Source organism: Erpetoichthys calabaricus, chromosome 2 (genome assembly GCF_900747795.2).
Source record: "Erpetoichthys calabaricus chromosome 2, fErpCal1.3, whole genome shotgun sequence".
Classification (NCBI taxonomy): domain Eukaryota; kingdom Metazoa; phylum Chordata; class Cladistia; order Polypteriformes; family Polypteridae; genus Erpetoichthys; species Erpetoichthys calabaricus.
In genome coordinates, this window is record NC_041395.2 from 93,807,631 (window position 1) to 93,829,640 (window position 22,010).

The 22,010-nt window shown below is 37.0% G+C and overlaps 1 protein-coding gene across 1 annotated transcript in view; it reads left to right on the plus strand.

The window, feature by feature from the left end:
- Positions 1-17,708: 17,708 nt before the first annotated feature.
- Positions 17,709-22,010, plus strand: part of LOC114646132 (uncharacterized) — a 44,264-nt gene continuing 39,962 nt past the window's right edge. Inside the window, exon 1 of the mRNA XM_028794137.2 lies at positions 17,709-17,859. The gene's annotated coding sequence lies outside the window, so the exon portion shown is untranslated. The remainder of the gene's footprint in view (positions 17,860-22,010) is intronic.

A 22,010-nucleotide genomic window follows, 5' to 3' on the forward strand; every position in this document is an offset into this window, starting at 1 on the left:
CAGCCTCCTCTGGGCATTCTACCTAACATAAATGTTCACATCACTGTCCTGCTCCACTGACAGACTGAGAAGATCATTCCTCCCCCAAACTATGCGACTCTTCAATTCCACCAGAGGGGGTAAACGTTGAACATTATTCAAGTTATTGTCTGTTTTTTACCTGCATTTTTTATTACTCTTTAATTTAATATTTTTTGCTGCTGGAGTATGTGAATTTCCCCCTGGGATTAATAAAGTATCTATCTATCTATCTATCTATCTATCTATCTATCTATCTATCTATCTATCTATCTATCTATCTATCTATCTATCTATCTATCTATCTATCTATCTATCTATCTATCTATCTATCTATCTATCTATCTATCTAAATGATCTAAATGAGTCTTCATGGTTTTCATGCTTCATGTGAAAGAATAGATGATGATGGTCATGTGGACCTCTGGCCTTCAATCCATCAATGTAGGGACTGCATGGTGTCTTCATCAGGTGGTGGTGGTGCAGATCACAGAAAACCGTAAAAAGAACAGCAGAGAAAAGTATGGATTAGTATGGATTGCAGAGCCATGAAAAAAATAGATAGATAGATAGATACTTTATTAATCCCAAGGGGAAATCCACACAATTCACAAAAATGATAATTCAATCAATATATAGTTTATCAGGGTTACACTAAAATGAAGCTATGAGAAAGTTACGTTAAAATAATGGGGGTTTTAGCAGTTTTTTAAAGTGCTCCACCGTATTAGCCTGGCGAATTTCTATTGCTAAGCTATTCCAGAATTTAGTTGCATAACAGTAGATGGCTGCCTCACCACCTCTAAGTTTAGCTCTTGAAATTATAAGCAGACACTCATTAGAAGATCTAAAGGTATGAGTTGGAGTGTAAGGTGAAAGGCATTCCAAAATATAGGACAAAGCAAGTTTATTTAAGGCTTTGTAAACCATACGCAGTATTTTAAAGTCAATTCTAAATGGTACTGGTAACCAAACTGGAGAGATGTGTTCAGATTTTCTTTTCCTAGTTAAGATTCTACCAGCTGCATTCTGCACTAGTTGCAGCCGATTGAGGTCTTTTTTGGGTATTCCTGAGAGAAGTGTGTTACAGTAATCTAGCCGACTAAAACCAAAAGTGTGAACTTATTTTTTAGCATCTTGCAGGGTTATAAGGGATCTATCTTTTTCTATATTCCTTAAGTGAAAAAATGTTGTCCTGGTAATCTGATTAATATACGATTTAAAATTTAGGTCACAGTCAATAATTCTAATCTAACCTGTTCTTTGGGAAGAACCTTCACATCTGTTCTCAACAGTTTAATGTGCATGGCATTCTGGATACCAATTAATCCAATTCAGGGACATTCAGGATTGCAGTTCATCACAGGGTTCACTACTGTCTTCAAACCCACACAGTGCCAATTTAGAATCACCAGATAAGTTGAACAACCACATCATAGGAATGTGAAAAGGAAACTAGAGTATTAAAAAGTATTAAAACGCATGTAGACAAAGGAGTAACATGCAAACTCCACACAGACAAAGACTGAATTAAGGACCTGTGGTGTACCACAGCTAACCAATGAACTGACTGTCATGGTTCACAGAGTTTGCAAAACAGATGGATCTGGTAAAAAAAAAATGAGCAGATATGTAAAATTAATTTTAATATAAATAAAAGTATAAATTTACAGAAATTAACAAACTATGGGGGTGGTTCTAGAGTTTGGTAATTCAACTTATAGGGAGGGGCTTGCCTAGTGGAATCAGTGTTTTCATTGCTGTGAGGAACCCTTAAAGGCAGCTTAAACCTGCTCACTTTTCTGGAGTAACAACATGCTTTTACTTATCTATCTTGTGGATTGTGTGCTGCAGCATAGTGGTTAGGTGGGAGAGTACTGTCTGTTGTCACTGAACCCATCTTTTAATGGGCAGCTGTTACTAGCTTCTCTATCTAAATAAACTGTACTGTTAACATGAGACCTGTTCCTAGTCCTCCATGCTCAGTGCTGAATTTAGGCATAAGTTAAACAAGTTACCACTTATGGCCTCACAATCCGCAGGGCCCTTACAAAATTTCAGAAATTATTTTTGTTTGAATTTCGTTTTTATGTAGATTTTCACGTACTGTACTTTAAAAGATGAAATCAGTACTGTACATGCATTCATTAGAAAATAATTAGTATTTTTTACTTTAAATACAATGTCATTTTCTAAGCCTGCTGAATCCTGAGCAGGGTCATAGGGGGCTGGAGCCTATTCCAGCAAGCAAAGGGGCAGGAACAATCTCTGGACAGGGTGTAAGTCCATCAGAGGGGAGCACACTGACACACACACACACACTAGGGTCAATTTAATGACACCAATCCACCTGTCCTGCATGTCTTTGGACTCTAGATGGAAACCCACACAGACACAAGGAGAACATGCAGGATCTACAGTACGTTGGGAGGACCCAGGGCACATACCCTGGTCTTTAAATACATTGGTATTTAATAATTAAAAAGTATATATTTGTTTCAATTTTTGTGGCAATCCAATATCCTGTTTAGGTACACACCTTTATGAAACCCTCTGGTGAAAATTTTTAATAAGGGGCCTTCAAGCTTTATATAGCTTAGGGCCTCAGCAAGTCTAAATTTGGCACTGTCCATGCTCTTGGTTTTTCTCTGTACACCGGATTAAGCACCCTGGCATCTACTGGATAACCCTGTCACCCAGCATCCTGGAGGTCTCTTTCCAAGCTGCAACAAGTGCTCCTTCCTATTGTTCCTTTGGGACGACATGGGTTCAGTATCCCGGAAATGTGTGTCTCTGTGTCTTTTTGAGAATGTGCAATGCACTGCCTATTGCCAAATTTGAGTTCAAGTTCATGGCAGTTGGATAATCCTCCACAGTTCATACAAACATTGAAAATGTCCTACAATTATCCCATAAATATACAAAGGTTTCCACAATGGATTTCAAAGGAGAGCAGAAAGATCTTGCAGCATCCAAGAAGTCCAAGATAGGATTGCATGCTCTCATCATGTCCATGTTTCCCTCTTTTCATTCAAAGGCAGTATTTTAGTCTTGTAGAAGTAAACATGTTCCATGATGGACTTGTGTCCATTTTAAAGTTGGATGCTGCATTGTGCTAGTTACTGTGTAGGGTGTTGAAGTAGTGTGTTGTATTAAAGACCTTTATAGACCATACGAATGGAGCAGAAAGGATCAAGGTGACTTATTGAAAATGATATCCGAAGATTTTTGAGAAACATAAAACTGTTGTAGTGGAATAACACAACAGACCTAGGGCCTCATGCATAATGCTGTGTGTAGAATTCACACTAAAACGTGGTGTACAGACAAAAGCGGAAATGTTTGTACGCACAAAAAAATCTAGATGCATAAATCTGTGCGTTTGCCAACTTCCACATTCTTCCACTCCATAAATCCTGGTCAGTGTGAAAAGTAACTCACGTACACGCGCCTGCTGCCCCACCCAAACATATCCCAGAATTACGCCTCTTTGAATGTGCAAATCAACATAAATAGCCCTTAAGCTCAGTGTTCTGTGAAAAGGCAATGGCTAAAGCACGGGGTAAAATAGAAGAATTTCAGCGAATACCAAGTGGAGGCAAGGAAAAACTTACTATTTGTTGGTTTAAACAGTGGCATAAACAACAAAAGGAAGTTGATCGAGTGACATAGAGTGTCGGAGAAACTCGAAAGCTCAAGTTCACAAAGTCGCTGTGAAAAGGCAAGTCGTAGCCCACCGTCTGAGTGTCGTATGAAAGCTTATTAGGGTACAGAGAAAAGAAAAAAAATAGGGACACAGTGGGAAAAAAGCTCGAAATGTCAACTATAATCTTGAAATTTCCACTTTAGTCACGTAGTTTATTTTGTCATTAAAGCAGAACATTATAAACTTCGTATTAAAATAGTTTAATTTACTAGTTTCTCAAATCCCATCGTAACTAAAGTAGCACATTAAATGCTTTGTTTTGTATATGTTCTTCTATGTGCTCTATGTGTGTGAATCACGATGTGCTCTTAAACAGGCTTTTCTTTTCCTCCGACAGGACACAAAATCCATTACATTCATGATATTACATCCATCCATCCATTTTCCAACCCGCTGAATCCAAACACAGGGTCACGGGGGTCTGCCGGAGCCAATCCCAGCCAACACAGGGCACAAGGCAGGGTGCCAATCCACCACAGGACACACACAAACACACCCACACACCAAGCACACACTAGGGCCAATTTTAGAATCACCAGTCCACCTAACCTGCATGTCTTTGGACTGTGGGAGGAAACCGGAGCGCCCGGAGGAAACCCACGCAGACACGGGGAGAACATGCAAACTCCACGCAGGGAGGACCCGGGAAGCGAACCCAGGTCCCCAGGTCTCCTAACTGCGAGGCAGCAGCGCTACCCACTGCGCCACCGTGTCGCCCATGATATTACAGCTCTCTGAATAATTTAAATACTGAGATGTATACTTGATATCATTTTCATGATGATAGGAATTAAAGCATGTATTAAACATGGGAACACGGTGGCGCAGTGATTTTTCATGCCTCACGCAAGATGCTTGCTGCGCCGTGTGCAGCATTCGATGAAATAATTTATTGCAGCAGTACTATCTCTTTTAAATGTACTAACCCCCTATTCCTGTCCTTCCTCTTCTTTCTCCAAATACCCAATCGCCGCACAATCAGCTCTGTAATAGACGTTAAGCCATCTGTAAGCTGAGAACACAGATTCTTCAAAACTTTTAAGGAACATTAAAATATCTTCATAGCACATGTTTAATTATTCTATCCATCTATCCTTCCAGTGTCGCGCCAGTCCCAGCAAGAATACAGTGCAAGGCAGGAACAATCTGTGAACGGAGCGTCAGCTCCTTGCTAGCACTACAACACTGTATCCTCACATGTTTAATTATCAACAATATAGAATATTTAAATGAAGTTAAAGTTTTATCTGTATAATATAATAAACATATTTTGCTGCATTTCATCTTAAAAATGATATTGTCATCATATGTAAGTATGCGCTTTATAAAGTGGCTCAGGTTGTGCAATATTATAACTGTATCGCAAGTTTACAGTGAGGTAATTGTACTTATAAGTACAAACAGTTCTACAAGGAGCACTTGATGGACTGATTGAGTGCGTTTATAGTTCTTGGAATGAAACAGTTTCTGAACCGCGAGGTCACTACAGGAAAGGCTCTGAAGCGTTTGTCGCATGAGAGCAGTTCAAATAGGCAGCATGGCTGAGGCAGCGTGTGCTAGATGTTGTGTACTGATAATTCTCTTTCCGATCAGTTGCTGTAGAGCTGTGATTCCACACTCAGATACAGTGATATAAATGCTCAGAGTGGTGCAGTGAGAGTAGTATGGAAAAAGATGATCTGCTGTGGCAAAAGCTAACTGGAGCAGCTGAAAGAAGAAGAAGAAGTTGCAGTGAGAGTAAAAACGCTAAAGCAGCTATTGTATTTGGAATGGTTTGGCTATTCCGTGGACCATTATATTGTTACAGGTTAATTACAATCAGATGCCTTAAACTAATAAACAATATGCAGTTAATTTCAGTGTATATGATAAAGCCGTGTCAGGGATGTGGATCTAAAAAAGAAAGGGAAATCACACTGGAACAAAAGCACTGCTTTGACGCTGGGTGTCGCCAGTTTACAAAACCAAGCGGAGAACTTGCATATGCCAGGGTTTGAGCTACCGTGAAATTTTGTGTGCGTGGTTTTACACCAAGTTTAGGTTTTATACATCGCAATTTGAGTGTGGAAACGGGAGTACGCAACATTTTTGTGCGTACGCACTGTTTATGCATGAGGCCCATGGGCAGACTGAATAGATAGATAGATAGATAGATAGATAGATAGATAGATAGATAGATAGATAGATAGATAGATAGATAGATAGATAGATAGATAGATAGATAGATAGATAGATAGATAGATAGATAGATAGATAGATAGATACTTTATTAATCCCAAGGGGAAATTCACATGTCAAATTGAAGCAATGTATAATATACCCAAATTCAACAATTAGTTACTTAGTTTGCCTCCAAGAAAACCTCTTATTGTGGGATATTCAACTGATTTTAGATATTCACAAAACTGATTTGACACACACTCATTAACAGACATACTGATTTCTCCATGCATACACACATGCTTAAATTTACATACATACACAGCTACACAGACACATTGCTGTCCATTGGAACAAAGTCATAGTTTTGCTGAAGGAGGCCAATTGGCCTCCCTCTCAGTTGTGTGTATTCTGTAGTTTCATAGGATACATATTGGAATAAAAGAATTCAAAAAAATGTAGAGCTAAATGTAGAAAAGAGCACAGAAAATGTTTGCACTTAAACGTAGATATACCGTAAAAATAGGACTTCATGATAGCTAAAAACAAAAGCCTTAATAAGCATATGAAAGAAAGAAAAATCATACAGGGGGCGCCCATGAAAAATTGAACCAGCGACTAAACAGTTCTGGATGACAGTAAATCTCAATACAACCCCTTGCTGTCAGCTTATACAAAATCCTAATCTTATTTTAGAATGATTACATTGTCTTTGTCTTAAAAACATGCACAGCCTGCTTCAATATATCTGCTGTGTGACATTTTAGTTTATAATTAAACTATAATAATTCCACTGAAAAACTGAAAGCATCCGTCTTTTCAACAAAGGACAGCAAATACCTACCAATTGTGGAGCCATTGTCCCTAAATTTGTGTACAATGCCACCTAATGACTGGATGAAGGTACTAAGACTAACTTGTATTCTTTTTCAAATAGGTCATGGATTAAGGATTACAAGACATTACTTTTATTTCTGAAAATCATTTAATAATGTGTACTGCACCACAGAAAATCCTAATCAATAAAAACAATCAAAAACTGGCAAATGTCATCACTCTCAATATTTTCTTTCCTTTGTAGTTTAATATTAAATCTGGAGAGATAAACATTGTTGCAGAAGTAGAGTGGTAAAGTTTTTTTTTTCAATTACAGTATATTTCTACATAAAAAATGACACATGAAAAACATAGACAAAATTCAAAGCTAAATTAGAAAATATGTAAATGAAAAGTCAGGCAGTCATTTTCTACCCCCTTAGTCTTAAACAGGGTTGCAGGGGGTGCTGGAGCCTATCCCATCAGGGACAAGGGAGGAACAAACTGGACTAGTTAACTGCTCAAGAAGAAGGTACATGAATGAAGATTGTTTTGTTAATCATACAATAATATTACTAGTATCATTGATTAATAAATGAACATTAATAACAATGTACCAGTCTCACATATTCAAGGACCTTGACTAATGATTCAATCAAAACAGAAATAAACAAGACAATGTATGCACGCTGTAACATTCTGGGACAGTCATAGACTTGGTTAGCTGTTTTGGATGTTGGAGCATTCTTAAGTGTCTTTGTCTTGTAATACTTAGTAATGCTAGTTTAGTAACACTTGGTTCATACTTATTTAGTATACTTAACTTATTAGAAATAATTGTAATATCAATCAATGATTATATGCAAGTAACTATGGTATATCTTTTTTTGTTTTTGTTGTTTTTATTCTGTGGAAAGCACCTTGAGTTGCCAGTAAATGTATGATAAGGTGTTATATAAATAAAGTTATTATTATTATTATAGTCACTTAATCAAAGGGTTTGTTATCACAATTTTGTTTATTGCATATTTTTGTAACAACCTTTATCGAAAACAATGACAACAAAATGTAATTACATGTAGTAGTAGTGTGCATAAAATATGCTTTAATGCCATTTTACAACAGCATGTGTGATTTCATAGACAGAAGAGAAAGAAAGAAAGAAAGAAAGAAAGAAAGAAAGAAAGAAAGAAAGAAAGAAAGAAAGAAAGAAAGAAAGAAAGAAAGAAAGAAAGAAAGAAAGAGAAAGAAAAGTATCAGATGGAGATTTAGAGTCTGTGCATAAGTCTCAAGCTAAAATTGTTGGTTGCATCTGAACATGATTGATAGCGGATCATTGTGGAGCTTGACTGATACATTACAGCTCCAGAGAAAAATTATATCATTATAATCTTTAGATAATGCAGCCGTGAGGGTGTTTTTAGTGTAATGGAAATGCTGAATACATGTTTAGTCGCTGTAGCATAAAGTCACACAACCATCTTTCATATAATTTGTACATAAGTTACAATGCTTTTGTTTTTTTTATTTTTACAAACATCATGTCACTTACCCACTTCAATTTGAAAGAGCAGGATATGTAAGATACAGTGGCTGAGGTTTTTACAAGATGTAGCGCATTAACAGAGATGAGCATGGAGAGGCAGTAGCTAGACTGTTACCATATAACATTCTGGCACAATAAGGTAGGGTGTTTTCCTTTGAGGGTAATGAATAACAAACTAATATCATTACTACCATATTGAATAAACAAAGAATATCATTGTTAGTGAATTAAATGAATACATACACATCTATTGTTGTACCTTTCTGATAGGGTAATACATGGTCACATAACGCTACCTACCTCTGACCCCTCCCCATCACATGTCCTTAGCGAGGGGCACTTGCTTTATTGCACACAACTGCAGGTGTTTCACTGTTTTGTGAATACACAAGTTGAAGTAACTGCTCTCAGGGTAAAATAGACATTAATCTAATTCATAAGTGAAATTGTACAAAATATTTCACTGTTTTAAAATAGACGAGTTTACAAATTAGCCAAGGATTTTCAAGTAGGCCTAATGTTATTGTTATTGTTATTATTGTTAACTATACAATCTTTTTTAAGATCTTCATGTCCACTGATGTTCTGCCATTTTTTACCACCATATCAGATTTTGCTCCCCATAGGCATTGTGACCACAAGAGGATGCTACTGAGCCCCGAACCTCAGACACAAGGTCACCCAACATAACTCTGGGATGAAATTAAAAATGTTTTTATTATCCATGACACATTCCCAATTGAATGCAGCCAAACAACAACAAAAATGCAGACTAAATAAATGATCTTCATCTCCTTTTAAGCCAGACATGGGAATGCCTCCGGTGTTATGGCATTACCTGTCAGTAGCACTTCCAGGTCTTATAGAAACCTGTCATATAGAAATATAGAAAGGGTTTCCTCTCCCAACAGCGTGCTCTGGTGGCACAGAAGAACCCTGAGAGGGCTACACTTCAACACTCCAAGTCCCATGCAATATCCTAAATGAACTGCTTCTGGTACCTAGCTTTGTAAGGCGTCCCAGCCAGGCTGTAGCTCCATCAACTGCATATTTATTATTTATTTATTTAAAGAGCTTCTGTAAAAAGCCAAATTTTCCCCTGGTAACAAATACTATCTATCTATCTATCTATCTATCTATCTATCTATCTATCTATCTATCTATCTATCTATCTATCTATCTATCTGTCTGTCTGTCTGTCTGTCTGTCTGTCTGTCTGTATTATATAGTGCCTTTTATCTATCTATCTATCTATCTATCTATCTATCTATCTATCTATCTATCTATCTATCTATCTATCTATCTATCTATCTGTCTGTCTGTCTGTCTGTCTGTCTGTCTGTCTGTATTATATAGTGCCTTTTATCTTTCTATCTATCTATCTATCTATCTATCTATCTATCTATCTATCTATCTATCTATCTATCTATCTATCTATCTATCTATCTATCTATCTATCTATCTATCTATCTATCTATCTATCTATCTACTTTGTCCTTACATAGCAATATCCTGGCGGGTAAAGAATAAGCTCACAGTGTCTAAAGCAAGGGAAGCAAAATGTGGAAGACAAAGCCAGCAGATCATCCTTCCTTATCTGATGTTGTTCCTGAAATTGAAAATGTAAGTAAAAAGCAAAAAACAGATGTATGTGAGTGCTCTGGACTCTCCAATGAGAAAATAGTAAAAACGGCAGTACAAGAATTTTTGAAGGTTACCAAAATTGACAAAACATTTGTCAGCACCGTATTGGCATGGTGATACAATATAGTGTACAGTATTTAAGGTAATGATAATATTAAGTGAAAGGGTACAATCCTTAAGGTTCATTTTGATTACATTTTTTGTGATTCTTCTTTGCCTTTTTAAGTGTAACTATTTTTCAAGCTTGCTTTGAAATGGTGAAAATGTTGCTGTTGAAAAAAAAGTAAACATTGCAGAAGTCAAAAGTTTAGTCTCTAGGTGTCACTGTTGTCATGAAATGACTAAACTGTTTTTGCATGGTCAGTTTAAAAGTATTTCTGCTTAGAGATACAGTATATGGGCGGCACGGTGGCGCAGTGGGTAGCGCTGCTGCCTCGCAGTTGGGAGATCTGGGGACCCGGGTTCGCTTCCCGGGTCCGCCCTGCGTGGAGTTTGCATGTTCTCCCCGTGTCTGCGTGGGTTTCCTCCGGGCGCTCCGGTTTCCTCCCACAGTCCAAAGACATGCAGGTTAGGTGGATTGGCGATTCTAAATTGGCCCTAGTGTATGCTTGGTGTGTGGGTGTGTTTGTGTGTGTCCTGCGGTGGGTTGGCACCCTGCCCAGGATTGGTTCCCTGCCTTGTGCCCTGTGTTGGCTGGGATTGGCTCCAGCAGACCCCCGTGACCCTGTGTTCGGATTCAGCGGGTTGGAAAATGGATGGATGGATGGATGGATACAGTATATTCACACTGATGCTGTTGCTTTTCTCACAATTATTATTTACTTTTTTAGAAATGTAACAAAGAATGGATTGTTTCTTTGCCATGTACAATTTAAAAAATCTTCTCATACGTGAACACCATAGCTATGCAGATTAATTTCTGATTTCAGCTAGTTTGCTAGAGTTGTTATATTATTTATTTCAATTCATATTTTTTCCAGTTCAAGAAGTTAAATGAGCTAAGAAAAGTAATGGACGAGTTGGTGGTTATAGAGGCAGATAGATGGCCTTGTGTTAAGGGTTATGTATAGTCACAAATCACAATCAGTCATTTTTATCTTCTGCGGTACATTGTTTGCCTCATTGAAGCCATCATTTAACTCAACTACCTTCAATGCAACCTTTAAACCCACTTACAATCCCTCTTGCATGCACATCACATATGAACCTGTCTTATTATTTTCTTGCATATATCCCTTATAGTATCTTGGTTAATTATTTTTATTCCTTATGAACTTACTGTGATACCTTCACTGTTTCAAGAATATCCATATTTTTGCTGATGTCAATATGGGATGAAATTCTTACAAACTGCATAATTGCATCAATCAGGAAAGGAGATGTTCCAAGATGAAGATGTTTCAAATATATATATATATTTAAACTTTATCAAGGATGTAGCTTCTACTAAAACAATTGAAAGGTTTTTTTTTGTTTTTTTTGTTTTGCCAAAGCATTCACATTGAGGCCCAGATTTAATACAATTAGTAAAATCATAATATTTAATCATACCATTTTCATCATCCAATGACTACTGATTTGTTATTATTTTCTTCTTTATCCTCATAAATTCGTTACGTTAATATGTCATGCACTTGCACCACAAATCACTTAAGTTTTATTATTAAAAATGTATCGTTCAGAAAAGAGATTTCTCTTAGTCTGAAGTGGCTAAGTAGCTCTGTAGCTTTTCGACCAAAAGCCTTGGCATTTAAACATTAGACCCTGATGTCTTCAATTCTAATGCTCAGTCACATTTGAAAACACTCTTCTCTTGTGCACAAGAGCTTCTTTTGGAAGCAGTTCATTTAATATTGTTTTAGCTAAAATACTGTACATGTGTTTGGGATGTTGTGAGCATGTGACTCGATACCTGACTTTGGATTATGCAAATCGAGTTATCCAACATTCTTTTCTTGTACATTTTGATATTCTTGGTTGTTATTCAAGCTTGGTCTCTACTGAAACCTATTGTATCAGGAATTTTGTGATTTCTGTTTTCCAGGAAACTATGAGATTAAAACATTTTCTCAGTCATCACTAAACACAATGTCGGAGGAGGATGACGAGGAGAAGGTTGGGAGCATGCGCACCTACCACATGATGTAACCACCCGGATTGGGACCCGAGTATAGCCATGGAACAGATGACATGGCAGCACCACACTGGAACATTGTGAGTTTTTTTACAGTGATTGGAGTAACGTAAAAAATAAGTCTTGGATGGAATATTCCTGTAATTGTAATATATCTGCATGCAAAAGTGTAAGAATAATTGCTACCTTGCCAAACAAGACTGACCAAAAGTACAGTGAAGGCAAATAATTCAGGAGAAGGGATTCCAGAAAAAGGAGCTGTTAGAGTAAAGCAAATTGTTAGTCTTTCAAAGTTTTTGAACTTAATATCAGTATATTAAAATTTAAGGTGTTTTGTACCAAAGAGGCTCATGCTACTGCCTAATAGCTCATGCGTCCTGAGTTTGAGTGCGGATTCTGTATGGCAATTAAATATTCTCCCTGTATCTTGGTGGATATTTCTGGATGTCCTCTGTTTTAGTCCCTCCTCTCCTCTTGATTATTTGGCAAAACATAGGTCTCAATATGAGTGAATAAGAGTGTGTGTAAGAATATACTCTGTGACAGATTTGTCTCATTTAGCTTTGTTTATTGTCTTGTATCCAGTATTGCCAGAAAGAGCATTGCACTCACTTCTAGTGAGAACAGATATTTATGTATTTTGTAATGCAATACCACATTTTTGAAAACTGAAATAAAGTTTTTCTTGATGGTTGTATTATGCATATCCACAAATCTATCTATCTTTATGGAATCGGTTGAAGCAACTGCATTTCATGTAAAGTACAACGATTGTGCCAATAATTTCAAAATGATATAACAGTGTTTTTACATGTTATCAAATTTTTAAAGCTGATATTGGTGATTTAAAGAAAGGGATAAAATCCATCATGTCCCGCATTTAAAATCAAGTCAAATAGACAAGACTTTGATCTAAAAAGATTCCTATAAAACTGGGCCTCAAGTTGGTTAGTCAGCAGGAGACAAAGAGTTATAGATAAGAAGAGAATGGGGAACGATCATTAGTAGTGTCCCCCAAGGGGCCTGTATTTGGACCACTACTTTGACTAATTTATACCAATGACAAATTGCATTATAGCTCAAAAACTTGTGAAATTCACAGATTATGCTAAAAATTGGAGGGATAGCAGATACTGACAAGGCACTGAAAACAATTCAGAAAGGTCTGGACAATCTTCAGAAATGGCCAAACACTTGGAAAATGCAGTTTAATGTAGAAAAATCCAAAGTGCTACACGTGGGCAAAAGGAACATTAATTATAGATGTAAGATATAAGACACTATCCTACAGAAAGGAACCTCTGAAAAGGATTCTGGGCTTTATGTTGACATAATGTTCTCATCATCTAAGCAATATGCAGAAACAATTAAAAAAGGAAAATAAACTGTTAGATTATATTGTAAACAAAAACATATATAAATATCAGGGGAGCTTATGATTTGACTATATAATGCAATAGTGAGACCCCATCTAATGTACTTCTAGTCACCACACTACAAAAAAGATATAGCAGCACTAGAAAAGGTCCAGAGAAGAGCAACTAGGCTGATTCCAGGGCTACAGGGGTTGAATTTTGAGGAAAGATTAAAAGAGCTGAGCCTATACAGTTTAAGTAAAAGAAGATTAAGAGGAAAGCCACCAGGTGAATTTCAGGACCTACACATGTGTTACTGTGGCAGACACAGAGAATTAAATCTGTTTAGTCTCGAACAGAGGAGACTGCATGCTTGTGGTAACCTAATCCTAGTGTTCAAAATTCAAAATTCTCAAACACATCGACAACATAAATCCATCCAAATTCTTCCAACTAAATGTCTTGTAAACAAGGACACCAATCAAAATTAAGAGGAATTACATTTAGGAGTGAAGATAGGAAGTACTTCTTTGCTCAAAGAAATGTGAGTATCTGAGCATACTACTGAGACATGTAGTTGAAGCAGAGATCTTAACAACCTTCAAAAAGAATCCAGATGAGAATGCTTGGTTGTTAAATAAACAAGCAGACTTGATGGACTGAATGGTCTCTTCTAGTTTGTCAAATATTTTATGTTCTCATGTTCCATTTATTTCAAACAAATATCTTCCAAACAGGGTCTCTTCACAATCCATATGTTCTCTCACAATCACAATACTCTTTCTCCTTCTTCTCTCCAGGTAACCTTTGTCCTTCATCACTCTCAACTGTGATTCACTTGACTGAGTAAGAGATGCTTCTTGTAAAGTAAAATCCAGGAGTACTTCCACACTTCAGGAGCATGTCTGGGTCAGACTGATGTGGGCAGGGAAGCAGCCCTCCAAGAGACACCTTTATTTGCCCTGGAGGACCCCAAGAGGGGAAAAAAATAATGCATTTATTAATACATGAACATTAATAAAATATTATAATACTACAAAGTCGCCTAATTTTAGTCAGTGATAAGGTGGCAAAACATATGGTGGAACAGAAAGGGAGAAAAACTCTTGGGGGCTTCAGACCCAAAGACTGCCTTATAAAACATTGAGCTGAATCAAAATGAGAGCACTACGGTAATGAGAAAAACAAACTAAAAAGGCACTTTACAACAAAACATATTGGGGGGAAAAAAATAAAAAATGTGCAAAAGCACACACAGAGTTAGTAATGGTGCTAAAAATAATAGCAAAAGCCTTGACAGTCATAGCAAAATTCAGAAAAGCTGATAATCTAACCATGTGTCTAGCCAAGACCATTTGACCACATCCAGTCATATCAAAAGCTCATCACTTTTTTGTGATCAATATTTATTGATTCTTGGAATTTAAACAGTACTGTTGTGCCGGAGAAGAGGGGATGTGGAGCATATCCTTAGCAGTTGCCCCAAGGCACTGGGAGTTGGGTGGTATCAGTGACAACATGACCACCTGATCGAGGAGTTAGTGAAAACCATCTCCTATACCATTGGTAATATCAGGTGCCTCCAGCCATCAAGGTGAATAATTAGGTTTGTTAAGTAGAGAGAGCTAGCATAGCCCTAGAAGGGGGCAGCTGTTGGGAGTCTTGCATCTGCACAACACTGGAAACAGGTGGCTAAGCTAAGGAAGCAGTTGAGATTTCCACAGTCCATTTGCATTATCACTTTATGGCCTGATAATTGTCTTTCTGTTCATATTAACTAGGCAGATAGTATGTTGGAACTAACTGTTCCCTGGGAAGACAGAAGGGAGGAATCTAATGAGCGGTAAAGATCTAAGTATGAGGATCATGTGTTGCTCTCAGCCAGGAATGGAAGGCCAGTAGAGGTCAGCTGCAGGGATTTTGTAGGCACCCACCAAGGCCACACATTAGGACTGCAGATCATAAGCAACCCTGTGGATGTGCATATGGGGGACCAATAAGAGGGATGCTGCCCTCTGTCCTTCTATTACAACATCATCATGATTTCAGGAGAAGGAACATCTGATAATTCATCTGGGATGCTTTTCCATCCTTTTGAACCATCCATTATCGGGCCTTTTGTCCAGTTAAGGTGTCATCTATCCCAGCTGGGTTGCCAGCCAAGCCATGTCCTCTGTTACACCTGGTGACTTCAAATTTTTGAATACTAATGATATGGCCTTAATAAAAATAAGACAAGGAGAATAGGTAACAAATGAACTAAAAGGGGTTGCCTAAAACACAACACACAGCAAATAAATTCAGTCTATAATCCAAAAACAGAGAGAAAATATCAGAAAATCCAACAGTACTCACTAAACTCGATCCAAATTCCTCAACTCTCAACATTGCTCTGGAGGGCCTGACTCCCTGCCTTGATTAAATAGGCAAAGGGTGGTATGAATGTCATGATGGTCCCACTCTGTTTGAAGGGGACAGGGAAAGTAACTAAACATGAATACTGCGGAAGAATAATTTTAGGGTAACATAGCATTCATCTTAAATAAAAAGCATAAAGGGTAAATACATATCAGAAACAAGATGAGGGTCAAGTGAACAACAAAATATACACTGGAATATAAGAACTGGTTTAGGAAAAATACTAGATGGTCAAGTAAATAATTTACCAGAAGAAAGGTTGATGTAATATACAAAATGAATTGAAGGATAACAAAGAATAATGATCCATCCATTTTCCAACCCACTGAATCCAAACACAGGGTCACGGGGGTCTGCTGGAGCCAATCCCAGCCAACACAGGGCACAAGGCAGGAACCAATCCCGGGCAGGGTGCCAACCCACCGCAGGACACACACAAACACACCCACACACCAAGCACACATTAGGGCCAATTTAGAATCACCAATCCACCTAATCTGCATGTCTTTGGACTGTGGGAGGAAACCCACACAGACACGGGTAGAACATGCAAACTCCACGCAGGGAGGACCTGGGAAGCAAACCCAGGCCCCCAGGTCTCCCAACTGCGAGGCAGCAGCACTACCCACTGCGCCACCCACAAAGAATAATCAGCAGATGTCCTATAAACGAGAATGGACAATTGTTATATACACAGAAATTTCAAGGGTGGTGGCACAATTCAAGTGTATAAGAAGAACCAAAATATAATAATATGAGACTTTTATTTGATATAAATCATTTGGGTGTAAACCAATGAACCATCCAGAGTAAAATGTATGCATTGATTGACACTGTATGTAAATTCAACAGTTTATAAAATAAACCTCTATTCTTTGTTTCTCTAACCATGCTGTAACGGACTGCTATTGAAGAATGCTTCCCTCCAAGGCATTTTGCTGAGGAGTAATTAAAAGATACAATGAGCAGCTTTTCTCCTGCCTGATTACTGAATTGTCCTGTAAGAGGATGGTTCTTTCTTTAATAAGATGTTAAATTTTGACCACAATACATTAACATAAAATAAACGTGATGTATACTTAACAAATAACCAATGAACTTATATCTAAATCATGACACACAAGAGCACTAAACACATTACAAATAAAAAATATATAAAATTATTGATAAACAACAACAATATTAAAGAAAAATATGCTTGAGCCAGGGAGAAAGCCCTGGCTAAACCATAACAATATTCACTCCAAAAAAAACATATTTTGATACGATTTTAGTGAACTTCTCCAGAGCTAATGATGCCAGCCTTCCTTTCTTTTAACTTAAATTGGAAATTCTTTGCCCTATTTATCATTGAAACGCTGTTGCTGATGGTTTTATGGTATGCAAAAAGATCAGTGAATCACATACTAACACAGTATAACAATGATGTATTTTAAAATACATATTTTTTACCTCATAAGAAAGATAAGGGAAAACGCATGCCACTTTTCTTCCCTCTGTATAATACACAGACATCCCAGTGTTTTCTGCAATTTGTCCAGATGATTGGGATGGAATAAACTGTCTTCTGACTACACCACAATGGAATAAAAGGGTTCAAAAAAGGAAAGGGCAGATTTCTAAACTGATATTTCCTTGTAAGTCCTCTTATTCATAACCCAACATTAAAACTTCTTATAGTGACTTGTTTGGATAGAAGAAACTGGCTTTTTATTTCTTTCACTTCAAGAAAAAAAAAAATCTGTTTTTGTTTATCTAGAATAATAAAACAATTGCCATATTTGTAAACCATTAAATTGCATCTAAAAGGTTATATCCTTGTTTTCTTGTTTGTAAATACAGTACAGTGCTTCCAGCATGTAAAATGCAATATGCTGAGTGAATTTTGATGTCAATGTCTCTTTAACGACTGAAAGGACAAGGCTTTGAAATACTTGGCCTGTTCTTGGCTCCTCCTCACTTTTGTTGCTGTCTTTTTTTGTCAGAGCAAAGTTCTACACTCAAAGAGCACTACACATTAGGAAATCAAATCCTCCTAGGAAGTCAATCGTGTAGAGCTAAGGTGAGTGAAGCCAGGAAATATAAACTTTTATTTGGTACAATACATTGTTTTGTTACTGCTGTATACAAATAAAAGTGCACCAAAAAAGACTAGAGAATCTTGTTGTGTTTACTTACTGTTTCATGTCTCTGTGCGACAGATTAGTAAATGCTAATATTTGTTTCATGAATAAAGATGATATTGTGCACATTTTCTGCTCTATTTGCTGTGATTTCCCAGAAATGTATATTTTGCTCTGTCATACAGTATATTGTAAAATAAATCAATACTAAAAGCTGTGAAATCAGTTTTTTGTTTGGAAATACAGTGTACTGTAGCACACTTAGTGGGTAACCTCACTGTGTTAACTTTGGAGCCTAGTAAGCCTAGTTTAGGAGTACTTTTACATTTTGTATTAAAATAGAAAATACACAGCCATCTCATGAAAAAGTTATATACTGTATATAACATTTGCTTCCGTTTTAATTTCCTGTTTATGTGGAGAGAGCAAGATTTTTAAGATAGGAAGCTCCTTATTCACAGTTGAAAATGTTCCAGTTATCAGACAATGCTAAAGACCCAAGAGAAAATATTAGTGTACTGTTGGCTGTGCAATGAATGTTACTTTCAGCACAGTTACATAAACACAGTTAATTGAAAATAGCAGCTTTCCAGATGTATGTAGCTGTATATTTAATGTAGGTTAATACTTTTGAGTGGAATAAATATTAAGAGTTTGCTGTTAATATTAAATATTAACAACAGAGGAATGTACACTATACATATGAACAATAATTAGTCCACTTGGCTGGAATAAAATCAGATGCAACAGGCATTTTAAAATGCCAAACTTCTCAACCATTACATTAAAACATATTTACTTGATTATCCTGAATATTAAATGACATTGCATTACATTCCAGAGTTAGAAAAATTATATATGGCATTGCACTTTTAAAAAAGAAGGGTGTCTTAAAGGGCTTCACATGTTGAAGCTGTTACAAGTTTTTGCAATGGTAGGGATTATGGAATAACTGACATGTCCACACTCATTATGTTTGATAATAATGTAATAATCCATTCATCCATGTTTCTAACCCACTTATCCAGGGCAGGGTAGCGGGCAGCTGGAGCCTATCCCAGAAATCATCAGGTGCAAAGCAGGAACCTGACCTGGACAGAGCACCAGTACATCACTGGGAAAACACACACACTCACACACACACACACACACACAGAGGCCAGTTTAGCAACAGCAATCCACCGAACCTGCATGTCTTGGGACTGTGGGAAGAAAACCACAAGGACATGGGAAAAACATTCAGACACCACTCCAGGAGAACCAGGGATACACATCCTGGTCTCCTTCCTGCAAAGCAGCAACAAAACCACTTTAACCACCGTGCCAAACATAATATAATAACATAAAGCAAAATTTTTCACAAAAAAATGAAAATTATATATTTTACATGATATATTTGCATTACTCAGTGTTTGTCAAGCTGTTAGTCATTAATCATAGAATTTTTATTATATCACTTGTGGAAATGTTATAATTTACACCTGTGACATATTATTTTTTGAGCTTTGATTTTCATAGGATGAGAAATGAAAATTACAATCAACATTTCAAAGTTTTTTCTTCAAGTTTTAAAAATGTGAAGAACTTTGAAACATCAGGTTTGGAAAAGTTTATTACAAATATCTGGTATTAACAATATTTGGCAAGATATTATGTTCACTTTTTTTAATCTTTGTGTGTCGATAATTGTAGAGGGTTAAAATCTGCCCTGGGAGGACTAATGCTTTGTCCAGGGTTGCTTTCTTCCTTGTGTCTGATGCTTTTGAGATTTTTGGCTACTGCAACTTTATAATGGATTCAGATTTGAAATTAGAAGGATGAGTAATATTACCTTTCCTTTCAGTCTACATATTCATGTATTTATAAATCATGGGGAACACCTTCTTTTTGTTAAAACTTCACTCCAAAAGTGTTTCTTTTACACAGATGCATGTCACACAAAATACAATGTCTGCCTTATGAAAATATTTTTTAAAAACTTTAAAGGAAATGATTTAAGTATTTTGGCAATTCAAATTGTTTAAAACGATCATTTTCTAAAATTTTAAGCAATATGCCTTTTATACTGTTGAATTAATCTAGATATTGTCATGTGCATGTCTGTTACTATTTCTCAGATAGACAAGACAGGCATTATTTTAGATAGATAGATAGATAGATAGATAGATAGATAGATAGATAGATAGATAGATAGATAGATAGATAGATAGATAGATAGATAGATAGATAGATAGATAGATGGATAGATAGATTTTTATTTGTCTCCGGGGAAAACACAGAAGTTCTTCCATCCATCCCTTATCCAACCCGCTATATCCTAACTACAGGGTCATGGAGGTCTGCTGGAGCCAATCCCAGCCAACACAGGGCGCAAGGCAGGAATCCAAAAACCCAGGGCAGGGCGCCAGCCCACTGCAGGGCACACACACACACACCAAGCACACACTAGGGACAATTTAGGATCACCAATGCACCTAACCTGCATGTCTTTGGACTGTAGGAGGAAACCGGAGAACCCGAAGGAAACTCACGCAGACGCAGGGAGAACATGCAAACTCCATGCAGGGAGGACCCGGGAAGCGAAGTTCTTTTAACAAATAAATACATATGTTAACAAAAAAAAAGCAGAGGAGCATGGATATTTCTCAAAAATGAGACCATGAGAATACTGTATAAGGTTAAACATTTAAAATTTTTAAAATTTAAAACTCCATTATGCCAATTACAACACTATGATACTTTCCAATCATTTTTCTTATGAAAACAGTGTTCTGTAGGGCTTTCCAGAATGGACATCTACTATTTGCTGTTTCAAAAAGACAATGTGTAACGTCTTTACCAAATAAACTGAACAAACACAGTGACAGGCTATCTCACAAATCTTTATATGGTTTCTACCCTTCACATTTTATATACAGAAAATGAGGGCATGACAATACAAATGGGGACTGTCCCAAAATTCCTCATTTTAAAAACAACAGACGCTTACTGATCTATGCAGACAACTGTAATGATAAGATGCACTACTATGGAACTTGACAGCAAACACAATCTCAAAGTACACTAAAGCTCAATATTGTAATAAGATGAATCCAGACAAAGACTGTTAAAGGAAAATGTATGTTGCTTGCCCCATGTAGTTTGTAGTACTGGCTGAGGAAAAAAAAAATCTCATTTTTTAATTCTAAATGGAGAGAAAAAAAGCTTATGATATACAGTGGTGTGAAAAACTATTTGCCCCCTTCCTGATTTCTTATTCTTTTGCATGTTTGTCACACAAAATGTTTCTGATCATCAAACACATTTAACCATTAGTCAAATATAACACAAGTAAACACAAAATGCAGTTTTTAAATGATGGTTTTTATTATTTAGGGAGAAAAAAAATCCAAACCTACATGGCCCTGTGTGAAAAAGTAATTGCCCCCTTGTTAAAAAATAACCTAACTGTGGTGTATCACACCTGAGTTCAATTTCCGTAGCCACCCCCAGGCCTGATTACTGCCACACCTGTTTCAATCAAGAAATCACTTAAATAGGAGCTGCCTGACACAGAGAAGTAGACAAAAAGCACCTCAAAAGCTAGACATCATGCCAAGATCCAAAGAAATTCAGGAACAAATGAGAACAGAAGTAATTGAGATCTATCAGTCTGGTAAAGGTTATAAAGCCATTTCTAAAGCTTTGGGACTCCAGCAAACCACAGTGAGAGCCATTATCCACAAATGGCAAAAACATGGAACAGTGGTGAACCTTCCCAGAAGTGGCCGGCCGACCAAAATTACCCCAAGAGCGCAGAGACGACTCATCCGAGAGGTCACAAAAGACCCCAGGACAACGTCTAAAGAACTGCAGGCCTCACTTGCCTCAATTAAGGTCAGTGTTCACGACTCCACCATAAGAAAGAGACTGGGCAAAAAACGGCCTGCATGGCAGATTTCCAAGACGCAAACCACTGTTAAGCAAAAAGAACATAAGGGCTCGTCTCAATTTTGCTAAGAAACATCTCAATGATTGCCAAGACTTTTGGGAAAATACCTTGTGGACTGATGAGACAAAAGTTGAACTTTTTGGAAGGCAAATGTCCCGT